This window comes from Hemicordylus capensis, chromosome 4, assembly GCF_027244095.1.
Source record: "Hemicordylus capensis ecotype Gifberg chromosome 4, rHemCap1.1.pri, whole genome shotgun sequence".
NCBI lineage: Eukaryota > Metazoa > Chordata > Lepidosauria > Squamata > Cordylidae > Hemicordylus > Hemicordylus capensis.
Genome location: NC_069660.1, coordinates 291,464,412 through 291,489,161, shown reverse-complemented (window position 1 = coordinate 291,489,161; position 24,750 = coordinate 291,464,412). Strand labels below are relative to the sequence as shown.

Here is a 24,750-nt window from a genome sequence, read left to right as displayed (position 1 = left end):
TTGGGGAAATGGTATATAAATATTCATCCTATTCGTTCAATTTGTATTATATACCACTTTCAACAGAAGTTTCCAAAGTGGTTTACACAGAAAAATAAATAAGATGGCCCCCGTCCCCAGAGGGCTCACAATCTAAAACAAACATAAAGTAGACACCAGCAATAACCACTGAAGGGGTGCTGTGCTGGGGTTGGGTAGGACCATTTGCTTTCCCCCTGCTAAATATAACAGAATGACCACTTTAAAAGGCGCCTCTTTGCTCAGTTTGCAGGGAACAAGAAACCTTTTGAAGCAAAGTTCATTTTTGCAGCTTCATTTTTAAAAAAAATGTTGGGCATTAATGCCTTGGAGGCCACTTTGCATTAAGGACGTACTGTATGTAACACAGTATTCACAGATCAAAGATCCTCAAATGATTATTGACCAGTATAAAACATAAAGCCTATTCTGAGTTCTAAATGCCATTAAAAAAAATAAACAGGCAAGAAAGTTAAAAGGTTACTATTTCCCACAGGGAATTCTTTGAGACAGACATTTTCAAAACTCCATTTCTGAGCTCTCCTGTAAAATGCCAATATAAATATACTCATTGTATTTATACAGGGCTATCAGGGTTTTGTTTTTTAAAAAACTGTGACTTCTTGCAGTTTAGAATTGTTCCAATAAAGCAGAAGCTCCATAATAATCCTTAGTTTTGCTAGGATGCGCTTATGATATCTTTGTCCAACCTCCTGCGCTCACTGGAACCTTGATGTTGTTGTAAGCTTTGAAGAAAGGAGAGCCCCAAATGCTGCCATCTAGTGGTACAAAAAGGCAATACCTGCACAAGTAGGTGTCAAGTTCTCCAATCAAAATCACTGCATGAGACCCATTTTCCCCGCCTGTTTTTTTGCTCCATAGCAAAGCAACACAGAAGCATCTTAGATACCAGCAGCCTGCTTTTAGAGTTGCCCCCTGCAAAGGCTTGGAGAGGAAGGCCCATCCTCCAAATGGAACCCTTGAGGTGGATATTCCAAGGGGGATGAGTTTTTGCCGCCCACCAACTCCCCACCACCACTTTTTTGAGGACAGCTTGAAATGCTTGACTGACAAGCAGAAGGTTGCCGGTTTGAATCCCTGCTGGTACTATATTGGGCAGCAGCAATATAGGAAGATGCTGAAAGGCATTATCTCATACTGTGTGGGAGGAGGCAATGGTAAACCCCTCCTGTATTCTACCAAAGTCAACCACCGGGCTCTGTGGGCGCCAGGAGTCAAAATCAACTTGATGACACACTTTACCTTTTACCTTAAGCCCTTGACTGGAGAGCTGATTTTTTAAGCCTCAGATTGGCTCAAGATTTTTTTGCTGGGTTTTTTGTTGGGTTTTTTTGAAATAAATTTGGAAACAAACCAAATTATCTGATGCAAGCAGGATTAAGTTCACCCATTCTTTATTACCAAACAAAACAAAACAAAACAAAATAAATAAAAAACCTCAGGGACAAGACAGGATAGAGCTGGGTTTTATATATAGGCCCACCACCTGATGGACATACATTGCCTGACCCTTGCTTGCACTTCATTTCTATTCTATTCTGTTCTGTTCTATTTATTTATTTAACATATTTATATAGCACCCAAAACCTATGAGACACTGAGGTCGTTCACACAATGAAAAACTGTGTTCTACCCAGGTTTGGAAGCTGTGGGTTCCAAAACTTCAATGTCTCATAGGTTTTGAGTGCTTCCAGTTTTTGGTTGTGCGGAAGCAACATAGCGGGGAAACCTGGGTAGCATTTCCTCCCACCTTGCTTCCACACCATCACTTTTACCCCAGTTTTCCTCTTACCTGCTTTCCACACAACTGAAAACTGGGAGCACACAGTGCTCCCAAACCCAGGCAGAACATGGTTTTTGATTGTGTGAATGACCTCATTATGTCATTTGAGGTCATGATGTGTCCTACCCCATAAATAGTCAGAGGCAATTCCAACCCCACCTTCTGTTCAGAGCTGAGGGTGGGGAAAGAGGAACTATGCCGTTCCACACACTTCAGCCTAAATACAAATGGAAATGAAGCCAAAAGGACTTAATCTAGTACCAAACACTACTGCCTCACATTGGTTTGAGCTGCCATTTTCATACCCATACTGAAACAGTTACACTGGTTGCCAGTATGCTTCCAGCCCTATTTAAGGTACTGGCTTTAAATTATAAACCCCAAACTGGTCTCGGTCCTAGATATCTCAGGGAATGCCTGTTCTGGTGTTCAGACCTCCCTATTGTTCAATATCAGCTTTGCTTCAAGTTCCATCCTATTTTGAGCCTAGATTCAACTCTACAAGAAGTAGAGCCTTCTCAATTACTGCTCCAGAGTTTTGGAAACCCACTTTGCATGAACTTTGCATTGGACTCCATCCCTTCCCATATTCTGCAGACCAGTTAAGACAGCATTCTTTCATTGTGTGTATGTGTGTGTATGTATTTGATTTCTATACTGCCCTTCTAAAAATGGCTTGAGAAATGATAAATAAATAAATAAGAGAAATAATAAATAAATAAATAAGATGGCTCCTTGTCCCCAAAGGGCTCACAATCTAAAAAGAAACATAAGATAGACACCAGCAGCAGTCACTGGAGGTACTGTGCTGGGGGTGGAATAGGGCCAGTTACTCTCCCCCTGCTAAATAAAGAGAATCACCATGTTAAAAAGGTGCCTGCCTGGCCTCCAGAAACCCTGCCTGGCCTCCAGAAATCCCACAATGCACTGCACAAGGAGCATGGTGCTTTGGGGGATTCCCCGTCAAGCCAGGTTCATACTAGAAGCCCAGCTCTGTGTCTTCTCGTGCTGCAGGCAGTCCGAGCAGTTCCTCTTTCCCCACCCTCAGCTCTGAACAGAAAGTTGTGGTGGAATTGCCTCTGGCACCACATCATGACCTCATTCCACCAATTCTACCACATCATGACCTCATATGACATAATGAGGTCATTCACACAATCAAAAACCACGTTCTACCTGGGTTTGGGAGCCCTGTGTGCTGTCCTGGATCCCTGATAGAATGGCGTGCTTATGCCCTTCTACCTGAGTAATAGCCCAGGGAATGGCCACGATCCCAGCGCTTCACACGAGAAGCCTTACCCCACTAGGGCTGCACAAGCCCGGGCAGCACTGCTCATGTGAACTGCCTCCTTGTGTTGCAGGTTCACTGCTCTTGCTTTTATTGTGGATAATTGGCTTTTATTTGGATTATTTCAGTTGTGTTTTGTTGTGGTTTTACTTTTATATCACTGTAAGCCACTCTGAACTTTTGCTTTAACAAAAAGAGCTTCACAAATGTTGTTGAGAAGTAAAACAAAAGTTCAAAGCTTATTAAGACAGTTCAGATGACACCAGCCCTGCCAGCTCTCAGCACGCATGAAGAGGGCGGAATGCGCCGAGAGAGCACCCACCCTGACGTCACTGAATAATGTCCTGAAACGCTGTCAGGGTGTCCTTCAATCACATAAGAGGGGTGATAATCTGAATTGCCCTTCTACACGTGCCCCCAAGGACATGTAGAAGAGATTATCGCCTCCTCACATGATTGAAGGACACCTCAACAACTCATTGGGATGTCCTTCAGTAATGTCAAGGTGGACATGCTTTTAGCACATTCTCACTCTCTTCACATGTGCTGAGGGATGCCAGTGCTGGTAACATTTGGATTGGCCCATTGAAAAGGTGGTTTTGTGGAGGAGTTGGCCAATTCCTTGATGAGAACTCTCTGAAAGTGAGGGAAACAAAAGTAATATATGGGGAAAAAGGATTCATTACTTACATGTTCTTACCAAACCAATGGAAACCTCTGAGTGGCTGGTGCTTTTTTTGGGAGGGAGGGCAACAGGAATTTATTTGGCTACATAAATTCAACAGGCAGTATACATATGACAATCTTGATCAATAAAGACAGAATAGTGGTGTCCATATGCAAATCTGGCACCCAAAAGTAAAAAATGCAACACATTATTTATTTTATTTTTTTATTTAGCATATTTTTATACCGCCCAAAACTTACGTCTCTGGGTGGTTTACAACAAGATAAAAAAAGTAAAACATTAATTAAAAACAAAACCAAAAATTTAAAAGCAAGAAATTTAAAACACAATTTAAAATTTTAAAACAATATTCTAAAAACAACATTAAAACAATCAAAACAATATCAGTTAAAAATTAACTTTTAATCTTTTAAACAAAAGATTAAACAACCAAAACATTATTATAAGGACCAAGTTACTTCCCAAGCAGTTTATCTACATATAATGTATTCTGTTTCCAAAAAGCTTTAATCAGTAATTTCACATCTGAGTTTCCCACAAAAGCCCTGATACTAGACAATTTTTTGTCACCAGTGAAGACTATTGCAGTAAACGCAACCATTAAACATTAGAATTAAAATATCCATGCCTACAATATGGGGGACTAAGAACATTTCATATTTTTACAATATATCTAGTTTAAAGGACAATAACTCAAGAGTGCCCTCTTATTTACTTGACATGTGGTTATTCTCTAGTTTTTACTGAAGAAATAAATCTTCGCCACAACTGATGGCAACAGGACATAACCTCAGTGAAGTGAAAAGGAAAGCCATCTTAAACTGGGATCCAGCATTGTTTCTGATATTCACTCTTGCTATAAGATGAGGCATGGCATTCGTTATCTGCGGTGTGGCCAATGGGATGAATAATTAAGTTTGGACCAGTTGCTTTTATACTGATGTACCCTCTGAGAAAGGTGGTAAGGTACGGTACACATTAGCTTCGTTTCGTTCTGATACGCATGAGAAGACCAAAATCCCAGCTCAAGATTTGTCCTTTTACAGTGAATGTTTCAAGCAGCTACACATACTGAATTAAGAGTAAGATACTTTTTTTCACTGGAGGCTGAAAAGTAGATTCCCAATTGATCGATTTTAAAAAACAAAATAAAATAGAATCCATCATACTTCCAATGCTTTACTGGTTCCTATGTTTTGATGGGCAAAGTAAGTTTTAGTATCGGGTTCTGCTAGCAGTCTACCATGGCATTTGTTTTATAACTAATTATTTCCTTTACTTGTTTAAATAAGTTTGTATATGTTATACTAAATGCATATTAAACACTCTTGCACCCGCACATGCTTTGTAGGCATGAACTGATGGATTTTCATGTTCATAATAAACATCATTGTGTAGCATAATTAACTAATTAATTAATCAATTAGATCTATATTTTTAATATTTTTAATGTTGGGTTTTAAATGATTTTAATATTGTAATGATTTTAATTGTTTAACTGCCCAGAGACACAAGTTTTGGGTGGTATAGAAATATGTTAAATAAATAAATAAATAAATAAATAAATAAATAAATCATTGGCTAGGCCTAGCCTTTGATAATGTGATTATTATTAGAATTACACAATGAGGTACAAGAAGTTCAGATGTTCAACTGCCAGCCCAACCATTCAGTTTAGTCCCACTTTAAAAACATCTATTTCCAGGGCACAGTGCAGGTGTAACCCTCACCATTGCTACCAGTATTATTGTCAGCTTATGGTGTGGATTAACAATAGAGGCTCCCTGAATTTGGCTACTAGAGGGTGTAGTGATCTCCCCTCCCCTTTCTTAAGGGTTAGTGGAGCATGCTCAGAAGGTCCTCAGAATCTTCTGGAGGTTCCACCAGTCCAGCAAGAAGCAGAGTGCTCCTGGACCGAGAAGGAGATTTGGAAACCCTGCGATGGATGAACTTGCTTCTTTATTGCAGTTCCTCTTCAAACACGTTGTGCACCAGTCTGAGACCTGGACAAGCCCAATCAATTCATGGCACGTCTGTTCCCTTCGTTTCAGCTGCACACCCATGAAGCCTCTCGCAGGAGTGGTATGAACTGTGCAAAAGTGCTTTGGGGACATTTTTTTCTTAAAAGGAGATTGGGAGTTTGTGTTTGTTTTGGTTTTCTTTATCAAACCACATGCTACTTTGTGAAAGAGAAGCTATCATAAAATAGCCTTATGATAGCCTTGTATGTATGTTTTATGATTTGTACCCTTTTGTAAACAGGAATTTGAAATTTATCTTTACGTGTGCTTAACAAATTCATGAACTGACATATGCAACTGTGTGTGTGTGTGTGTGTGTGTGTACACAAAGACACTTTAGATGCTTATAAATCCCTTGAGTTTGACATTAGAATTTTGACATTAGAGTTTGAGTTTGACATTAGAATTGTTATTTCTTACAATCACTGGTAGAAATACACTGTCTCAGAACATATACAGACTTGAACTTCACCCACCTACCCCCATTTCTTGAGTAAGACGTGGGGTTACACAGGGGTAAAGGGTGCAGTTGTACCTTTGAGCCGTTATTTAATGGTAAATGTAAAGTATTAAGGTACTGTATGCATTGCCAAGAGTAGTTAAAGTCAGGGTAGGCCTAGGTAGGCATAGAGTTAATGGAGTGGTGGTAGGAATGTCCCTTGGCTATGGGGAGGTCCAGGGGGCTGGCAAGGTGTCCCCCGATAGGCACCCCTTGCCACCCCCCCAATATCGTTCCCTGCCATGCTGGGTATGAATGTGTGGTAGGATGAATGGTGTGGTGAGCATACCAGCTAGGAGCTCCCTTTTCCTCCATCATGAGTAAAAAGGAAGCTCCTAACCAGCAAAGAAAGCACTTCAGAAGCTGGAGAGGATGAGGGACCACTTGTCTTTGTACCCAGTCCTGGCCACGCCCCTTCCGCTTGCATCAGCACACCAATACAAGGGGAAGGGGTGTGGTTGGCACTGGGTACACACACACACACGGTGTCCCCTCGCCCTCTCCATCCGGCAAAGTGCTTTCTTCACCAGGTAGGAGATGCCTTCTTCTCCCTCACTTGCGAGGAAGAAAAAGCAAGCTCTGAGCTAGTGAACAGAGCACCCTCCGGCGGGAGAGGGCAAGAGGTCGCCCCGCATTCATACCCAGTGTCAGTCAAACGAACTTGTAAGAAGAGACAAAATTATGCAAGTTCTCCTTCACTTTACTTTAACACTGACCAGTATGGGTGCCTACTAGTTTCAGAGAATATCCCAGAGTTGGCCCCCCAGATTCTCACAAAGACAAGCTTGTGTTTACAGAAGATAGATTTGTTTTAGAGCTGTGAGTTTGTTGGTGTTTTTTTTTTTTTAAAAAAAAATAGCAGATCCTATGCAGAACCAGAAGAGCAGGAAAGGGGGAAAGAAATGACAGAAACAAAGGCTGGGAAAGGAGTCACAGATGATTGGCAGGCTGCATCCCTGGGAATCAGAAAAGAAAACAATGACTTCCATCCTACACCCAGTTAGGCCACTGACATCCCATGGCCTTCAATGGGATTTAATTAACTTAACTGTGCAGAGGATTGGAGCTGGTATCTCTAACTGTGGCAGAGATAAAGAGCTCAAGCTACTGTCATCTGTTATTTACTATCATATATTTAGAGGCCCAGAGACTGGTCTGAAGGCAACTGATGGGGTTCTGTTGAAGCTAAGCAGGTCTGGTGCTGGAAGTTGCTTTATGGGTGACTGTCTGGGAACCATGTGGAAGCTGCTCTGAGCTCTTTAATAACCTAACTTTGGGAAATTTGTGTCCTAAAACTTTGAAATCTAGTAAACCCACAAGCCCACGCCCAGAATACATGGCTACAAATTACAGAAAGCTGCCTATGAAGTGGAAATAATTCTGCACTATTTGAATTTCAGTATAAAATATCATTGTGAAGCTAACAGAACAAAGGGAATATGATCATAACTTTATAGGCTTCTGCAGAGTTCATAAGCACTTCACTTGGAAATAAATTCTGTTGAACTCAAGCAATTGTGGCTAGGATCAGAAAGTTAAGCTGCTGCAGCTGTATTCTTTATCGTTTTTAAGCTGCCTGTCATGCTAGGAGCTCCAGACAACTTACATGAGGATTATTCCATGTTATCTTCACAACAATCCTTCAGGGTAGTTTGGGCCAAACTGCACATGGCATTAAATGCATCACTGGCCCTGATATGCTTCTTTGGTAAAGGAAGTGTTCTGTGTTCCTGAGTCAGGAACACAGGCTCCAGAGGACTCTACCCACCACCACAGTCCTGAAACTGCATGTAACTTTCAGTGCACCACTTGCTTTGAGATCTTTAGCAAATAGCAACTGCATCAGGACCACATATCCAGACTTGCACAGGTTAGGGAGCAGGCAGTGGTGCTCTTACCCCTGGACTTCGGGGCCGAAGTCCAGGGTCTCCAAACCCCTGGGGGTGCCCAAATCCTCTTTAGACCGTCCCAGGTGGTGTGGTCACTGCTGGCCCGCACTGCACCAGGTGGCCAAGTGTGATTATGACCTGTGCCGGGTGCTTTAGCAATGGGGGGGGGGAGAAAAATGTAGGATTGGAATATGTTAAGTTGTGTACTGAAATGTTTCTGCTAGGGCATATTTGCATAAATATATCCCAAGTGTTAAAAATTGTGTGTGTGTGTGTGTGTGTGTAGGGGGATGATCTTTAACGTGCAGCAGGAGGGGGGCCTCCAAAGGCCTTTAGGCACCAAAATTACCTAAGTGCACCTCTGGGAGCAGGGCCTCTACAGATCAGGACCATAGTGGGAATCACAGGTCCTTAATTTGCTCCCTGCCATGCTCTCCATCTGGAACGGGCTCCATCAAGGCTGCTATTTGCCGGGCGTGCGGGTGGGGGCTCATAGCAATGAAAGCTGCCAGTTTTTCTTGGCAAACAGCAGTCTTGATGGAGGCTCAGTCCAGATTGGGATCGTGGTGGGAGGCAAGTCAGAGACCCACTATGCCTTGCTATGGAGGTACTGATCCAGTTCCAAAGACAACTGAAGTGGAGCATAGGCATACAGGAAGCGGCCTTATACTGAGTCAGACCATTGGTCCATCTGGCTCAGTATTGTCTGTGCTGACTGGCAGCAGCTTCTGCTGGGTTTCAGGCAGCAGTCTTTTTCCAGCCTTACCTGGAGATGCCAGGGATTGAACCTGGGACCTTCTGCAATCAAGGGAGATGTTCTTCCTCTGAGCTGCAACCCACTGTGTCAGAGCCAGTGGCAACTTTATGCACATGTAGACTGCAGCCAAGGGAGGGCGTGATCTGTCTCAGGACTAAGGTGGGAGACAGGGTTCCCCTGCAGTCCCGATCCACAGGGGCCTGATTCGGTTCTTTTTATTAGCTCCGGCTGCTGTTTACCAAAGAGAACTGAAGCACGTCCAAGCTAATGGTGCATTTAACATGGCATGCAGTTTGTCCTGAGCCAAGATCAGCCTGTGAGCTTTATTGAGGACTTGAACCCAGGTTGCTGCAGACGGACACTTCTTTCAGTGCTCCACAGTTTCAATCATACAAATTTTACGAAAAAGTTAATTTTCGTTCAAACATCAAAGGCTCCAAATCAGTTAACGATAACACATGTTTATACTTCTCTCCTCTGCAGTGTATTCTCCTATAAAAAGCTGCATAGCAGAATCACCATGGGACAAACTATTCTCTCACTTTTTTTTTTTTTTACATCTGTCCAATAAATGCACAAAATAAATCCCCTTTGAATCACTTGTAACAGAAACAGACATAATCATCAAAGAAAAGAAAGGACGAAGTAGCTTTTAGGCTTTGAACTGTAAGGTGCAATATACTGGCCTATTATAATAATGGCCTTCAATTTACAAACTGTCATTGGTGATAAAACTACAGAGTTCAGTGCACTTCCACCAGATTTACAACAAAGATGAGCCATATTTCACCTCTGGAAACAGTTTATAGACGTTTATTGACTTAGCTTTGCTTTCCCTTTGATTCTGCAATGGACAATAAAGGCTTCAGGGGATGACTATATGCCCATCTGATAAAATGGCTACTCTTGTTTATACTTCTTAGCTTTCTAAGGGTTGTAGGTAATACATCACTCGATGAGTTAACACCCAGTGATCTGCAGCTGAGCATGTGAACAGCATCCATTTGTAAAGGTTCTGGCTGGCGTCCTGACTTATGCAGCTTGCTTCAAACAACTGTACACACAGCCCACTAGACCCCATTTTTCTGGTGGTCTTGTGCTCTAGCACAAGAGTGCAATTGCTTCGGAACTCAATCAGCACTCCAGAAGCTCTGTCTTAGACCAGAAACAAGTCCCTGGAAGTCAGGACTAATAAGAGTGCTTCTGGAGTGCCAGGAGAGCTCCGGAGGAATTGCACTTGTGCGCAAGAGTGCCCATGCTTCAGAAATGTAGGGGCTAGCGCTGCATGTGTGCTGTTGTTGGAACTTTGCACACATTAGTCAGGATGTCAGCCACTGCATTGAAATGATGGCAGATGCTCTGTATATGGCAAGGGTGGCCAAGCTGAGGTTCTCCAGATGTTGTTGCACTATAACTCCCATAATTCACATCTGCAGATTATTGCAGCTGGGAAGGATGGGCGTTATAGTCCAACAACTCCTGGAGAGCTTCAGTTTGGCCACTCATGGAACGCCGCATTTGATCTGTACTGTCAGTTTTTAACAACACATCTTTTCCACAAAAGGCATAATTAATCTATGGAATTCTCTGCCATGGGATGTGGTGCAGGCCACTAGCTTGGATGGCTTTAATAGGGGCTTAGACAAATTAATAGAGGACAGGTCCACCAGTGGCTACTAGTCTTGATGGCTAACTCCAGAGACAGGATTCCTCTGAATATCAGTTGCAGAGGAGCAACCGCAGGAGAGAGGGCATGCCTTCATCTCCTGCTTGTTGGCTTTCCAGAGTGAAACAGGATGCTGGATTAGATTGGCCTTGGGCCTGAACCTGCGGGGCTTTTCTTATGTTCTTAACATTCAAGGCATTATGTGATGTTGCAGCCATTGAGTATTTTTTATATACATGTGAACTCACTCAAAGATCTGCTCCATGCTCCCAATTTCTGAAGCATTAATATGGTTATTCTCCACAAACATTTTGCTGAGACTGGTGGGTTTGTTCAACACACCAAATCTTGCCATGTCCTTCCCCAAACTAGAAGTAAGTTGTGCATGCATTCCTGGGGCTTTGGCCGCTCCACAGAAATTCAGGTGATATGGATGCCTTATGATACAGTTCCCTGCAACAAAGAGTCCCAGATGTTGTTGACTACAACTCCCATAATCCTCAAGCAAAAGAAATTGTAGCTGGGGATTCTGGGAGTTGTAGTCAGCACCATCTGGGAATCCCTGTTAGAGGGAACACTGTACGGGACCCGACATCTGATTTTCACCTCAGATCTTAGCTACAGGATGGGTTCCATATCACACGTAGGATAGAATATGCTGAGACTGACAGGCTTATACGACATGCCCAATCCTGGCATGTAATTCCCAGCACCAGAAGTAGGGAGCACATACATTCCCAGGGCTCCAGTTGCTCCTCTGAGATTCAGGCTTGGCATGAGGTGTGAAACCGCCCTATCTTTTTCTCCAGGTGACCCAACTTCAATCACGTTAAAGCAATCCCAGAGACTTTTGTCTCACCTTCACACACACACACACACACACACACACACACACACACACACACACAAAATTCAGAAGTATATATCCGTATGAGTAGAATTTGAGGGATAAGATTTCAGATCTTTTGGTAAAATTTAAATTAAACAGTTCTGAAGCATTAGAACAGCATTTTTTGGTAGTGCTTACACACAGGGAGGAGAGAGCTGGTCTTGTGGTAGCAAACATGAATTGTCCCATTTGCTAAGCAGAGTCCGCCCTGGTATGCATTTGAATGGGAGACTACATGAGTGAGCACTGTAAGATATTCTCCATAGGGGGTGGGGCCATTCTGGGCAGAGCCCTTGCATACAGAAGGTCCCAAGTTCCCTCCCTGGCAGCATCTCCAAGATAGGGCTGAGATAACTTTGGCCTGCAGCCTTGGAGAAGCCGCTACCAGTCTGTGTAGACAATAGTGAGCTAGATGGACCAATGGTCTGATTCAGTATATGACAGCTTCCTATGTTCCTATACTATTTTGTGCCTATAGGCAGGTTCAGTGTTCCCCACAACAGGGATTTCCAGACTCCTCCCCCCCCCTTGCAAATATAGCATCACTAGCTGGATTGCCCCCACTCCCCAACCATCAAAGCATCATCACTGGTCATGCCAAACATCACAGTTCATAAGTCTAATGTCACCCTGTATTGTGACACTGAAAACATCCCCGAGTTATTATTACAACCAAGTGTGATAAGAGCTACCATCTTTTATGAAGTGTAAGTATATGGCTCTGTGATTGGACTTCCTCCATGACTGAGATGGGGGGGGGCACTTCCTGACCTAAGTTGTTAGAGAGAATTTAAATAACCATCTTACCTATCAGTTGGTGCATTTTGATCACTGCATACTGGGCTCCAAAGGGAGCTAAGTTGCCTATAAGGGCCCAGTATTTTATGAACACTCGAGCTGCTAACCTCTGCCAAAGCCAAAAATGCTCACTTGTTGAAAAAGCATGATCAACACAGACGGAGAGCTGGCTGTATTAATGGAAAAGGAATCCCTTTTATAGTTCAGGTTCGTGTGGTGCACTCTCACGGGAGAAGGGTGGACCAAAATGAGTAAGAGGTGATGGCATGAGCTAGGTGTTCCACCAAACACCTCATCTGTGCTCTCATCCTGCTCCTCAGATTCTTTCCTACCTCTGCGCTGAGAATTCAGCCACAGATCTTGGCTTCACCCTTCCTAGGCTCCTATTTCTATAGCTTGAATTGACTGGGATTGGGAACATAGGAAGCCATCGTATGCAGACTTAGACCACTGGTCCATCTAGCTCAGTATTGTCTACACTGACTAGCAGTGGCTCTTCCAGGGAGTGAACATGGGACCTCTACCACTAACCTATGGCTGCATCACATAAGGGGACTCTTACAGTGCTCACATGTAGGCACCATCCAAATGCAAACCAATGTTGACCCTGCTTAGCAAAGGGGACAGCTCATGCTAGCTACCACACGACCAGCAATCATCCCATGTAATTCCATGACTGCTGACCTCAGGTTATCCTTGATCTCATCTTCACCTCTCACCTCAAGAACGTCTTGGCTGCTATAGTTGTCTAGGATCAAATGTCTCTCCTGTTCCAAGTTATCTTCCAGCTCATAAAGCCACAAATATCTGTAGATGGGGCTACTCACCATCTGAGTCATGACAGGCTTTGAGGATGAAAATCCCTGAAAGCAGGCTTTATGGTGTCTAGTCAGAAATTTCAGAATTACGTGTTCCTGGGACATGGAGAGGAAAAGGGCGACTGGTATCTTAAATTAGACACTAAACAGATAGAAAAAGCTGCCTTTTTCACACTGAGGCAATATTAAGACCACAAAAATATGACCATGTCATGCTGCACTGATAAATTAATGGAAGAGTCTTAAAATTTCCTAGGCTCATAGGAATAAAAAAGAAGATCAGGAAGCATTAAACAGATAGTATATTTTAAAAACCAGATTTAAAACACCCAAATAATACCCTAATGAGTGTTCATTGGTTACATTAGCCAGAAGCAGTTGAACAGATAATTGATGCCGTCCTGTCTATCTGGTACTAATTCATAAATATATAAGTGAGCCAAGTTTCTTGCATCTCTAACTGAAGCACAGTAGTTCCAAGCAGTTCCATATCTACAAAAGTTCCAGGGAGTTTGCTTTCAAAAGCTAAGTGGAGAGCATTTCCAGTTTTGGGATAGAAAGATCTCAGTAGTTTGGACTCAAGATCTACTTTACCTAAGACCTCAGAAAGTGTGGTATTGATATATAAAGGATGAGGGCATAGAAACTGTGGAGACAGCACTTCTTTGCTCTGTCTGCTGCCACTTACATCGCCCACCTGCAAGGTTCAGGCAGCCCTAGGCATCATCATCATCATCATCATCAACATCGCAACAACACAATAATACGAAGATGAATATTTATTTACCAATATATGTATGTGTGTCCATCATCTATCTATCTATCTATCTATCTATGCTCCCTGTCCTCAAAAGGCTCACAATGTAAAAGAGAAACATAAGATAGACACCAGCCACATCCACTGGTAGGATGTTGTGCTGTGGATGCATAGGGCCAGTTGGTCTCACCCTGCTAAATAAAGATAATCACCACTTTTAAAAGGTACTGCTTTGCTCATTTAGAAGGGGTAATATAACAACAACAACAACAACAACAATAATAATAATAGCAAACAACTTTATTTGTTAGCTGCCACGGCTCACAACACAACATTTAAAAAAATCCAATAAAAACACAAAAAACATGACCCCCCCCAAAAAAAAACCAAACAAAGGAGTACAAAAATGCAGTGCACCCTTAAGTGGACTTGGTGGACTAAGATGGCACTGAGAGGAGAAAGGAGTCTCCAGTTAGCACCTTAGCTATGCGCAGGGGCTGTGTGAAGTAGGGGAATTTATCATGATAGGCTGCTGTAACAGATACTTTCTGTTGGATAGGCATGGAGAGTATTTGGCTGATCAGGACTTAAATCTTATCTCTGAACTCATTGACTGACCTTTGGTTTTGCAATGCTCCTCATTTTTAGTTCATGATCTGAAAAAGTGGGGATATTAATCACCGGTTTTTTAAAAACAAAATTTGCATGGATGAATGACATAAGAATTGTAAAGCACATTACACACTCTATATAAAACTACAAATAATAAAGCTAATAATTCAATATTTCAGCTAGCTTGGAACTGCTACAAGGCTAATCCTGTGAAAGCTATAACAGATCCCAGCTGGAATCAGCAAAAATAGAGACACCCAAAAGAAATTTTTTAAATTAATGTTACAAAAATAGTTCAAACCCCAAGTTCCCATCTCTTGAGAAATGGCACAGGTTCAGTTTAGTTTGAGTGCTGCACAAATGTATGGGTCAGTTATGCTTATCCAAGCCGGCAGGTTGCCCATCCTTAATACAGAAAATGACAGAATTACATTGAAATTCTATGAAATAGCTGAGAAACGTTAAGTTCTTGTCCCAACCGCAGTACTAAGAAGGTCAGAAAAATGATTAGATTATATTTTATATTAGTTTTCTGGTGCATGAGACCAATGCTTAGGTATTTCTTTTAATTCCTAACTTAGCTTGTGAGAAACAGACTTTTGCTGTAACAAAATACTTAGTCCGTGGGGTCAATAGTGGACAGACATTTAGGGCCAGTGTTTCTTGATAAGGCCACTAGATGGAAGCTACATTAAAAATTGGTTCATATGGAGGCTATCTAAAGATAGTGACTGCCTTTTTGTGGAGAGCTGATTATGTGCAGCTACTTTCATCCAAACTGGGTTCTTTGCACAATACCAGCCCAAATGTCCAAAGAGGAAGGTTGATTATGTGTCATGAAAATAGCTTAAACCATGAGGTAAGATGCTGGCTTGCCCCATGGAGATGGATCTCAGATGGAGCAATCGGCTAAAGGCATATGAGACAGTTCGGCAGTTGAAGCTCAACAGCTCTGGTCCTGTAAGCTTTCTAGATAGGAGACCTTCTAGGAATCACATGTAAGCTGTTCTGAGCTCTTTGGAAGGACGTGTAATAAATAATAATTTGTCAAGCTCCTTCCTAGTAGGTATATAAACCAGTGCTTTTAGTTTTGTTTCCATGCAAGTTTCCCTACTTACACTTCATGAGGAACACCTTTACCAACTGGTATTAGGCATTAGTAGTTGAGTGGAGCTTGAACCTAAAAGGGCTAAAACTAATTTTAACGTGCCTGCTAGGGATTTTTGACACTGCTCTCAATCTGATTCTCTACTTGAAGCATCACTGAAGTTAATGTGAAAGCTCCTTTTCCTCTGAATCATGAAGCAGTGGAAGTACTTAACCAGTGCCTGGAACCAGTAATAGCCTAAACTGAAGCTCAGTCCAGATACAGTGGGATCTTTGTTGTTAGATGTCTCATCTGACCAAGGAAGTGGTGTTATCCAATTCTGGATGAGTTCAGACTCTCCTGAAGGATCAAGTCTGTAGCCTGGAGACAGTATTGGAGCAAGCATTCCCATTTTGCACATAGTGACTTCTACCAGTTCTAGTTGTTATTCTATGTCACCTCCTGGACATATCCTGAGATATCCTGGCCACTATTATCCATGCACTATTAAACCTCAAGATTAGACTACTGCAATGTGGTCTTCTTAGGGTTGCCTTTAACACTTCTTGGAAACTAACTTCAGTTAGTAAAGAACACAATGACAAGGCTGCTGATGGAGACATGAACTACATGATGTGACATGATACTGTCCTGAGCCATTTTGGAAGGGCAGTATACAAATCAATCAATCAATCAAATAAATAAATAAAAATACTGAACTATCTTACCAGATCTGAGAGAGCTATATTGGTTGATCCTCCATTTCTGGGCATAATTCAGAATGCTAGTGCTTACTTGTACCTACTGTAGATGCCCAGAGACCCAGTATTTGAAGGACTACCTTCTACCGTATAAACCTGTCTGAACACTCTGCTCAACCTCTTCAGAGGTCCTCCAAGTTCACCACTACCATCTATGGAAAGGGGCTAGTGACTGAGGAAATAACCTTTTCACTTTGACCTTTGAATGTTCTTTTTGAGGATGTTTGGTGCCAACCATTTTGTCTTTTGGATACTGGGCAAACACATTTTTATTTGCCCAGACATTTCTTCATGTAAGCTAGGCTGGTTTAAATATTAACAGATCTATGCACCGCTCCCATTTTTCTCCTGTTGTTGTTTGTATTATATATTATTGTTTTAATTGTGATTGTGATTGTGACTACTGCAATGTGGCCTTCTAAGGGTTGCCTTTAACACTTCTTGGAAACTAACTTCAGTTAGTAAAGAACCCAATGACAAGACTGCTGATAGAGACATGAACTACATGATGTGACATCATACTGAACTATCTTACCAGATCTGAGAGAGCTATATTGGTTGATCATCCATTTCTGGGCATAATTCAGAATGCTAGTGCTGGAAGATTTTGTTGAAATGCAGCTTAGAAATCTTTCAGATAATTAAATGAATGAATAAATAGAATTTTAGGATACTTCTCACTACACTTGATAAGTGCTCATTGTATTGTTCACAATTGTGCATGGCACAACTTTGCTGGAAAATGCACAAGGTGTTAATTGCGCACAAAGACTGGTACTTTCAAAGTACATTTGCAACCATCATTGGAAGTCTGATGAGAGTACATCTTTATCTACTAGGTGTGTTTACCTGTTTGGCTAAATTTCCTGTAACTTTATCCTCAAATAATTGAAATTGGATGATGACGATGAAAATAATGATGATATTAACCATCAATAAACTTTCCAATGAAAATTTCCAAGGCAAAATTTTAAAATTTTAAAATCATAAGAATGATCATAAAGTACAGGAGTAAAGCTTTTGAAGGAGTAGTTGGATTCAGCATACGTTCTTATTGAAGATCACAGGACAATTGGCTTAAATCCAAACACTGAGAGTTAACTGCTTTATGGATTGCAGCCCAGGACTATCATGTGGAGTTGTAGTTTGAAAGTACTGATTGTTTTTAAAATTGCACTTATCTTTGATATGGATGTTCCTTGCTCTTGTTCTTTCTAGCTATTTTTCACATACCACCACCCCATATGCTTTGCAAAAAGAAACAAGAAAGAAAAGGCAGTAACTCAGTGAGTGGAAGCAATTAGAAAAACAATTAAAACAAACACATGCTTTCAAACACAGGCACTGAAGGGGAAAAAATGACCATCCTCCACATGGGAGAATACCAGATCTAAGGGGCAAAGCCGTCAAAGGATTCATTCTGAGGGCTGGTGTTGACAGGATGCCAACAGTGCTGGCTCTTACAGACTAGCCAAGAATTTAATTCAATAACTGCCCTTGACATCCAGTAGATTTAATTAATAATGCAGAAGTTAATGGAGAAGGTTGAAAGTCATCCAATGAGAAATGAAAGGCTGCCATTTACAAAATGTTCAAAAGTATGTTCAGCTATAGAGTCACTATCTAGTAGACATTAGAAGAAACAGTCTATTATTTGATTACCTCAGTGCTCCTATTCCTTCCACCATTGATTACTACAATGTGATCACTGCTTCATCAGAGCCAAATGGTTCTTGTGCTTGACTGTCCATGTGAATAAAAATTGGAGTTGGAGTTACACATAACCTATCCTGAACTTCTTCCAAAAAAGCTAAGGATAGTATAGACTGAACTTTCTCAGTTTAACCTCATAGGAACCATATGAGATAGGTCAGGCTGAGAAATAGGCCCAGTTCGGACGACCAGCAAAACAGCAGGTAGGATTATCGGAGATTAAGCTCAGAAGGCAAGAATCATGCTGCAGACAAGCCAGAAGGTGTGGTTTTGTTGTCTCCACCTGCAATCCCCCTCCCTCTTCCGCTGAGCGCATCACTCACCCAGGAACCACTGGTTGTGAAATGGGGGAGGGGTGCGTGCTCATGAAGCTTCAGTGCAAACCCCAGGTTGCCACATTCAGACGGCATGTTGGGGTTAGCAGAGCTCTGGTTCCAGCAACCTGCTGAACTTCAAACCAAGGGTTCAGTTTGTGGTTTGGAGGCAGCAGCAGAATGGTGGTTGCAGGATTATAAATATGAATATGACATATATATTTTATATCCCGCTTTTCAACAAAAGTTCCCAAAGCGTTTTACATAGAAATAAACAAACAAACAAATAAATGGCATCCTGTCCAGCAACAGCCACTAGAGGGATGCTGTGCTGGGGATGGATGCATTTGGACGATGAGAAATGCCAACCTCAGGTAATTGTGGCTGAGGGTTGTCATGTAATCGGAATGAGGCCATAGTGACAAGTCCCAGGTTGTTCCAGATGCTCACCCTCCACAATTGAAGTTGTTTTGGTGGGACTCGGGCAAACCAATACAACATAAAACAGGAAAAGGAAAATGTAGTTTTGCCTTTCTCAAGGTCAGATTAGAATGTGGAGAAACTGTCTGAAATTCCTATTTGAATTTCAGTTTCTGCTTGGAAGACTGACATTCTCTTTCAGATTTCACTTTGGAGAAATTCCAGTTGTAGCCTGACAAGTTAGAGGCCACTTCCATGTGACACCTGCCCATATCTGGCCAAAATAGATTGCTGGCTTTGTGTAATAGCTGTATGCATGGTAATGGCACACAGTATTCTCCTGGAATCAGCTATCAATCGGCACAGTCCTTCTGCCAGATGAAATGTCATGTTTCTTGTGTCATCCCAAGAGCCACTCTGAGGTTAGTCCTGTGCATGCTATGAGCATGCACATCACTACCCCACCACAGTCTGAGATAGACACGTGAGGATTTTAAACAGGGATCCTTCTCAGTCCTATCTGGAGTGGGGTGAACACGGACCATTTGGTGTGGTTTTGGTCTGAATTTGGTTCGAATTCAGACTGAAGCACGCCAAAGCAAACTGGTTCAATCGAACGGATCAGCTGGGCTCCTCAGTTCAACAAACCAGCTTGAACTGGTTCAAAGCAGTTCATGATCAAACTGCTCAGATGGGTTCACGGTGGTCCAGTTTGCGAGTGAACCTCCACTGAAGAGCACATATTTTGCTCTTTCTGTATGCAAAATATGTGCTTTTCCACTGAACATCCAAAATGGCAGATGCTCTAGAAGTATGACTGCAAATGGTACCTATTTTGAGGAATATCATGTGAAAAAGAACTGTGTCCTCAAAGGCTAGAACTCAGGACATGATGAAAAACCTGGTGCTGAGAGAGTTGAATAAATTGTTGTGCCTCTTGGAGCCTTCCTGCCTGTCTTTTTGTCTGATGGCTTCATACTAATTTTCAATGGCTCTTAAGTGCTATTGACCATCATGGCCTTGCTTCCATGCCCATTTTACTGGATCTAAAAATAAATGAACACAAGCCGGGTACTCAGCCAAACATACTATGAAAGTTTATTTTATTTTATTTGGTCTGCATTAAAATGAACTTTGGCTCAGAGGACTATATAATCCAGGCTCTTATGCTAAACTTTCAGAACATAAGCAAAATATAATGTGATCCATAATAGATAAATCAGGTTTTAAATTGGATTATCTTTTCTATGGGAAGATGCATTAGTAATATAAATTACACTGTAAATCTCAGTTCCATCATTCCTGCTTTTTGAGTTGGCTCTTCCACAGCACTACTTATTCCTTGTCATAAATAGAGGTGATAATGGTACTATAAACCTACATTGAATCTTTGCCAGTGCTTCTTACTGACCTGTGTTCCTCATTCTTGTTTGCCTTCTCTTCTCCAGCTGATAGCAGAGAAGCTGTTGTTAGTCATTATGCGGCTGTAATATTCTTTTTTCTATTTGCACAACAGGTTTTATGTTTTAATGCATTTGTGGGGCAAATAATACATTTTCTCCACTTATTCACATATTGGAATACCAAAGATTTACAGTAAACTTCCAGCAGCGATAAGAGAAGAAACTCCATCTCTTTCCTTACAACTTTGCCAAATGCAAATAAAAGAAAAGAAAAGAAAAAAGGAGACTCTCTTTGAGTGCACATCCACAGAGAACACTCACTTCTGTCTGTTTGTATTTTGAATGTAATGTGACCTCGCCATCCATTTCTTGGTTCTTACAAACCAGAGTGCCTCATTTGTACCATTAACAGAAATATGTAGTAAAAGACTTAGAGGATTATCAATAAACTATCTGATCTAATCTATCAGTTTTCTGTGTACAGGCAAACCTCGCTATTTGTGGATCCAACATCTGTGGTTTAGTGTATCCGTGGCTGGGTAATTCAAACTCAGCATATGTGCAGGGGGTGGCAGGGAGGTTCACAAAGGGTTAATTCTTTGTGATTCGTTTTGTGTTTTGTTTTTTATTTTAAAAACTCTGATTTTTCATGAAAAAACACAGGATTTGGGAATTTTGTGTGTGTGTGGTTGGTGGAGAGCTGGACACCTATGGGGCATGGTAGGGTGCTTTTTTGCAGGGTTTTGGGGGCCCTTTTTTCTTTTTTTCTTTTCTTTTTTCTTTTTTGCCTTTTTCAGAGCCTCCAGGAACCTAACCCCTTAACCCATTGACTCAGTGACTTGGTATCCATGGTTCCGTTATCCGTGGTTGTAGAGGAGTACAGAATCCCCACAGATACCTCCTATACAGTTTAGGCAGAGTTATTTCAGAGCTTCAGCATTCTATACATTATAAAATCAAGATACATTATCTTCATACGCATGCACAGAGTGTCAGTAATAGGAATGCATCACTGAGTGTTTAAAATACAGCATTAAAGGGCCAGACATTGAAGGGAGTCTAGTATCGGGCCGATCCTAGCAGTTCATATGAGCATGCAAACTCGACTGGGCTCCCTTAGCCTGTTTTTACACATGCATGTGAATAGCCTCAGTGTCCCCTGTACCTTTATGGATGGTGCCTTCACCTGGCTTCTCTCAGAATGACCTCCAATCATGGTCTATGTCCCAATCCTCTCCCACTCCATATTTGCTGACTGTCAGTGAGCCAACACAGATGGCCAGACTATACCAGGGTGAACTATCCCACCCCAGGTAGCTTGACTCTTTGGACAATCCTGTCAAGTGGTAAGGGCAATTTTACCACACACTGCGAGTGTCTGGCATTTGAGGTCATTTTGGCCTTGGAATGAAATCTAAACTCTCCTCATCCTCTCGCAAGAGAGATAACATCAGATGCTAACGAAGCAATTAGGACAGGAAGGGGAAGCAGCTAAAGACAAGTGCAGCAGCAGCCTCCCTCACAATAGGGATGAGTCAGTGACTTAACTTTGAAAAAGTGCACATCGAAACTTTTGATAGAATTATTGGGAGAGTCAGTCCCAGCACAGGATACTCTTTCGACGCATCTGCATACCCTAGTTTTCATTACAATCAGGCCTGCATATAATAGGTGATTCACACACACCTTCCAACTCAGGAAGGACGATCAGACACAATGCATGTCGAAAAAGCCTGTCTGGACTCCCCTTTTCCCCAGAGCATGATAGCAGCAAAGTGCCCCCAAGGTACATTTTGGGATATAAGTATCCCTAACCCCATGACTCAGTGTGCTTCCTTGTGTATTATACACTTGGGACTCCACTGCTACAAGTGCTCCCTTGTGCTCTACGCTTGGGACTCCATCAGACTGCAACAAGGACTTCAGCAAGACCATCTTCATGCTCCCCTTGAGCTTTATGCTGCGGACTCCATTGCAACAATAACTCCAGCAGACCACCTTGGTGTTCCCCTCTCCATTGGGGCCACCTGAGCTGAAATCCCTATCTTCCTGGCCAATTTGTTGCCCTCACACTGAAGCTCAGCTTATTGTGCCTGGTTTAGATTGGTCTGCCTGTCGATCTATCCAGCTGACCTCACACTGGAACTTTCCTTGTGAGCAACCCCACTAACTCCTTCAACTCTCCTGCTTTCCACTTCACCTCCCCGGAAGGACTCTAGTCTCGAGCTGCCCGAGTCAGATCTTCATGAGGACAGGTGATATAGCCTCGTGCCCGGCTCCTTCAGGGCTGAATCTATCCCTTTCTCTTATTTCTGGAATCTTGCCCTTCTCTCTTAAAGTACCTCCCTGTAGCCTGCATGGTGTGGAGAAAGTGGAGAGAGAGAAATTCTTTTCCCTCTCACACAACACTAGAACCAGGGGTCACTCCATGAAATTGATTGCCAGGAGGTCTAGGACCAACAAACCGAAGTACTTTTTCACACAATGTGTGATCCACTTGTGGAACTCTCTGCCACAAGATGTGGTGACAGCCAACAACCTGGATGGCTTTAAGAGGGGTTTGGATGACTTCATGGAGGAGAGGTCTATCAATGGCTACTAGTCGGAGGGCTTTGGGCCACCTCTAGCCTCAAAGGCAGGATGCCTCTGAGTACCAGTTGCAGGGGAGTAATGGCAGGTGAGAGGGCACGCCCTCAACTCCTGTCTGTGGCTTCCAGCAGCATCTGGTGGGCCACTGTGTGAAACAGGATGCTGGACTAGATGGGCCTTGGGCCTGATCCAGCAGGGCTGTTCTTATGTTCTTATGCTTAAATTATACACATAATTTGGAACTTTAAGCTAGATGTGCCCTACAATAGTCTATTTGTAAACATATTTGTATTTCTTTTACCTTAGGACCGCCTAGTAATGTAGTCTATTGCTCTTGTTATTTGACTTCCAGTAAACTCCTTTTTGTTAATTAAAACCTCTGTCTCAAGCCGATTTTCTTGAGTTCATGTACTTGTACAAATTAAGGCTGATTTGACCTGTCTCCCCTTTTGAGCTAAATTCCCCACATTTGCCAAAACTGAGGGTGCTGATGACCAATCATCCCCAAGGCAGTTCCATCAACAATCCCCAGCAGAGCATCCCTGCAGTGACTGTTGCTGGTGTCTATCTTATGTTTCTTTTTTAGATTGTGAGTCCTTTGGGGACAGGGAGCTATTTTTATTATTAGTTAGTTAGTTAGTTAGTTAGTCATTCATTCATTTTTAAAATGTAAACTGCTTTGGGAACATTTGTTGAAAAGCGGTATATAATGTTAGTGTTTAGTGTTTGGGGGATAGTAATTTGGGGGGGGTTCAATCTGCTCATTCCTCATTTTAGTGTTTTGGGGGATTTTTAGTGATTTGTGCGGGTTCAATCTGCTCATTCCTCTTGGTGACCCTTGCTGATTTAAAGTGCATTTGAATGATTTTTGGAGGTTCAAAATTTCCAGAGCTTCAACCTGCTCATTCCTCTTGGCGATATTATGGGGTTTTTGCCGATTTCAAAAGCATTTTCCTTTATTTTTAGGTGTTCTCGTGATTGTGGTTCCCCTAACCCCCATTTTCCATTCATTTCAGTGCCTCGCCAACTGCAAATTTGGGGTTTTGCCAGAATGGAACCCTCACGGTTGGCAAGGGAGGGCTGTATTCATATTGATTTTAAACATGTCTGCCCTGCTCCTCCAACACACGGCTGCTCAAGAAGGCAGCTCCCAATAAAAACAACCATAAAATACAGGAACAACTAAAACCATAGCCCAAAAGATGTGCAGTGCCACGGAGGCGTAATGCTGCCTTGTGGGGCTGCTGCAGACTGGAAAGCCAGCTCTGGGGCTGCTTAGAAGAGACAGCTGTTCAAGCAGCATTTCCTCAAGTTTCCACATTGTCCTGATTGTGGAAACCTGCTGAAATGCTGCTTGTGCAACTGCCCATTCTGAACTATGCTGATGCTGCTTTTCAAGTCCACAGCAGGCTACAGAACAGCATTATATCTCTGTAATACTGAGCATGAACCAACATAGCAAACAAACAGCAAAGAAACAGCCTCTTTAACATTGAGGCTAAAACTGTAAAACCAGAATTAAAACTACTCTTGGAAGCACTTTTTAAAACTCATGAGGGAGAGAGATTGACAGAGTTCCTCTGAGAGAGCATTCCAGAGATAGAGGGGCCAATACTGAAAAAGCCCCGTCCTCATCCTCCACCAACCAAATTTATGTCAGTGACAGGGCCAGGAGCAGGACCCGAGAAGAACGAAGGACTTACTTTTAACAACAAACTTTATTTGTTAGCTGCCCCATAACAAATTGTTCTCTGGGCAGCTCACAACACAACATTAAAAAACATCCAATAAAAACACATAAAACACAGCAAACAAATCACGACACACACACACACACACACACACACACACACACAAACCAACCCCTAAATACAATGCAACACATTTTTTAAAAACTTTATTTTCCCCCCTGTAGTTTATGTGTCATGTTTTCCTTTCCTCATCCCCCTCCTGGAATGA

General features: G+C 42.2%; 1 protein-coding gene across 1 annotated transcript in view; it reads left to right on the top strand.

Annotated features, from left to right (window-relative positions):
- The first annotated feature begins 5,702 nt into the window (after positions 1-5,702).
- Positions 5,703-24,750, top strand: part of LOC128323826 (nardilysin-like) — a 94,405-nt gene continuing 75,357 nt past the window's right edge. Inside the window, exon 1 of the mRNA XM_053247658.1 lies at positions 5,703-5,880. The gene's annotated coding sequence lies outside the window, so the exon portion shown is untranslated. The remainder of the gene's footprint in view (positions 5,881-24,750) is intronic.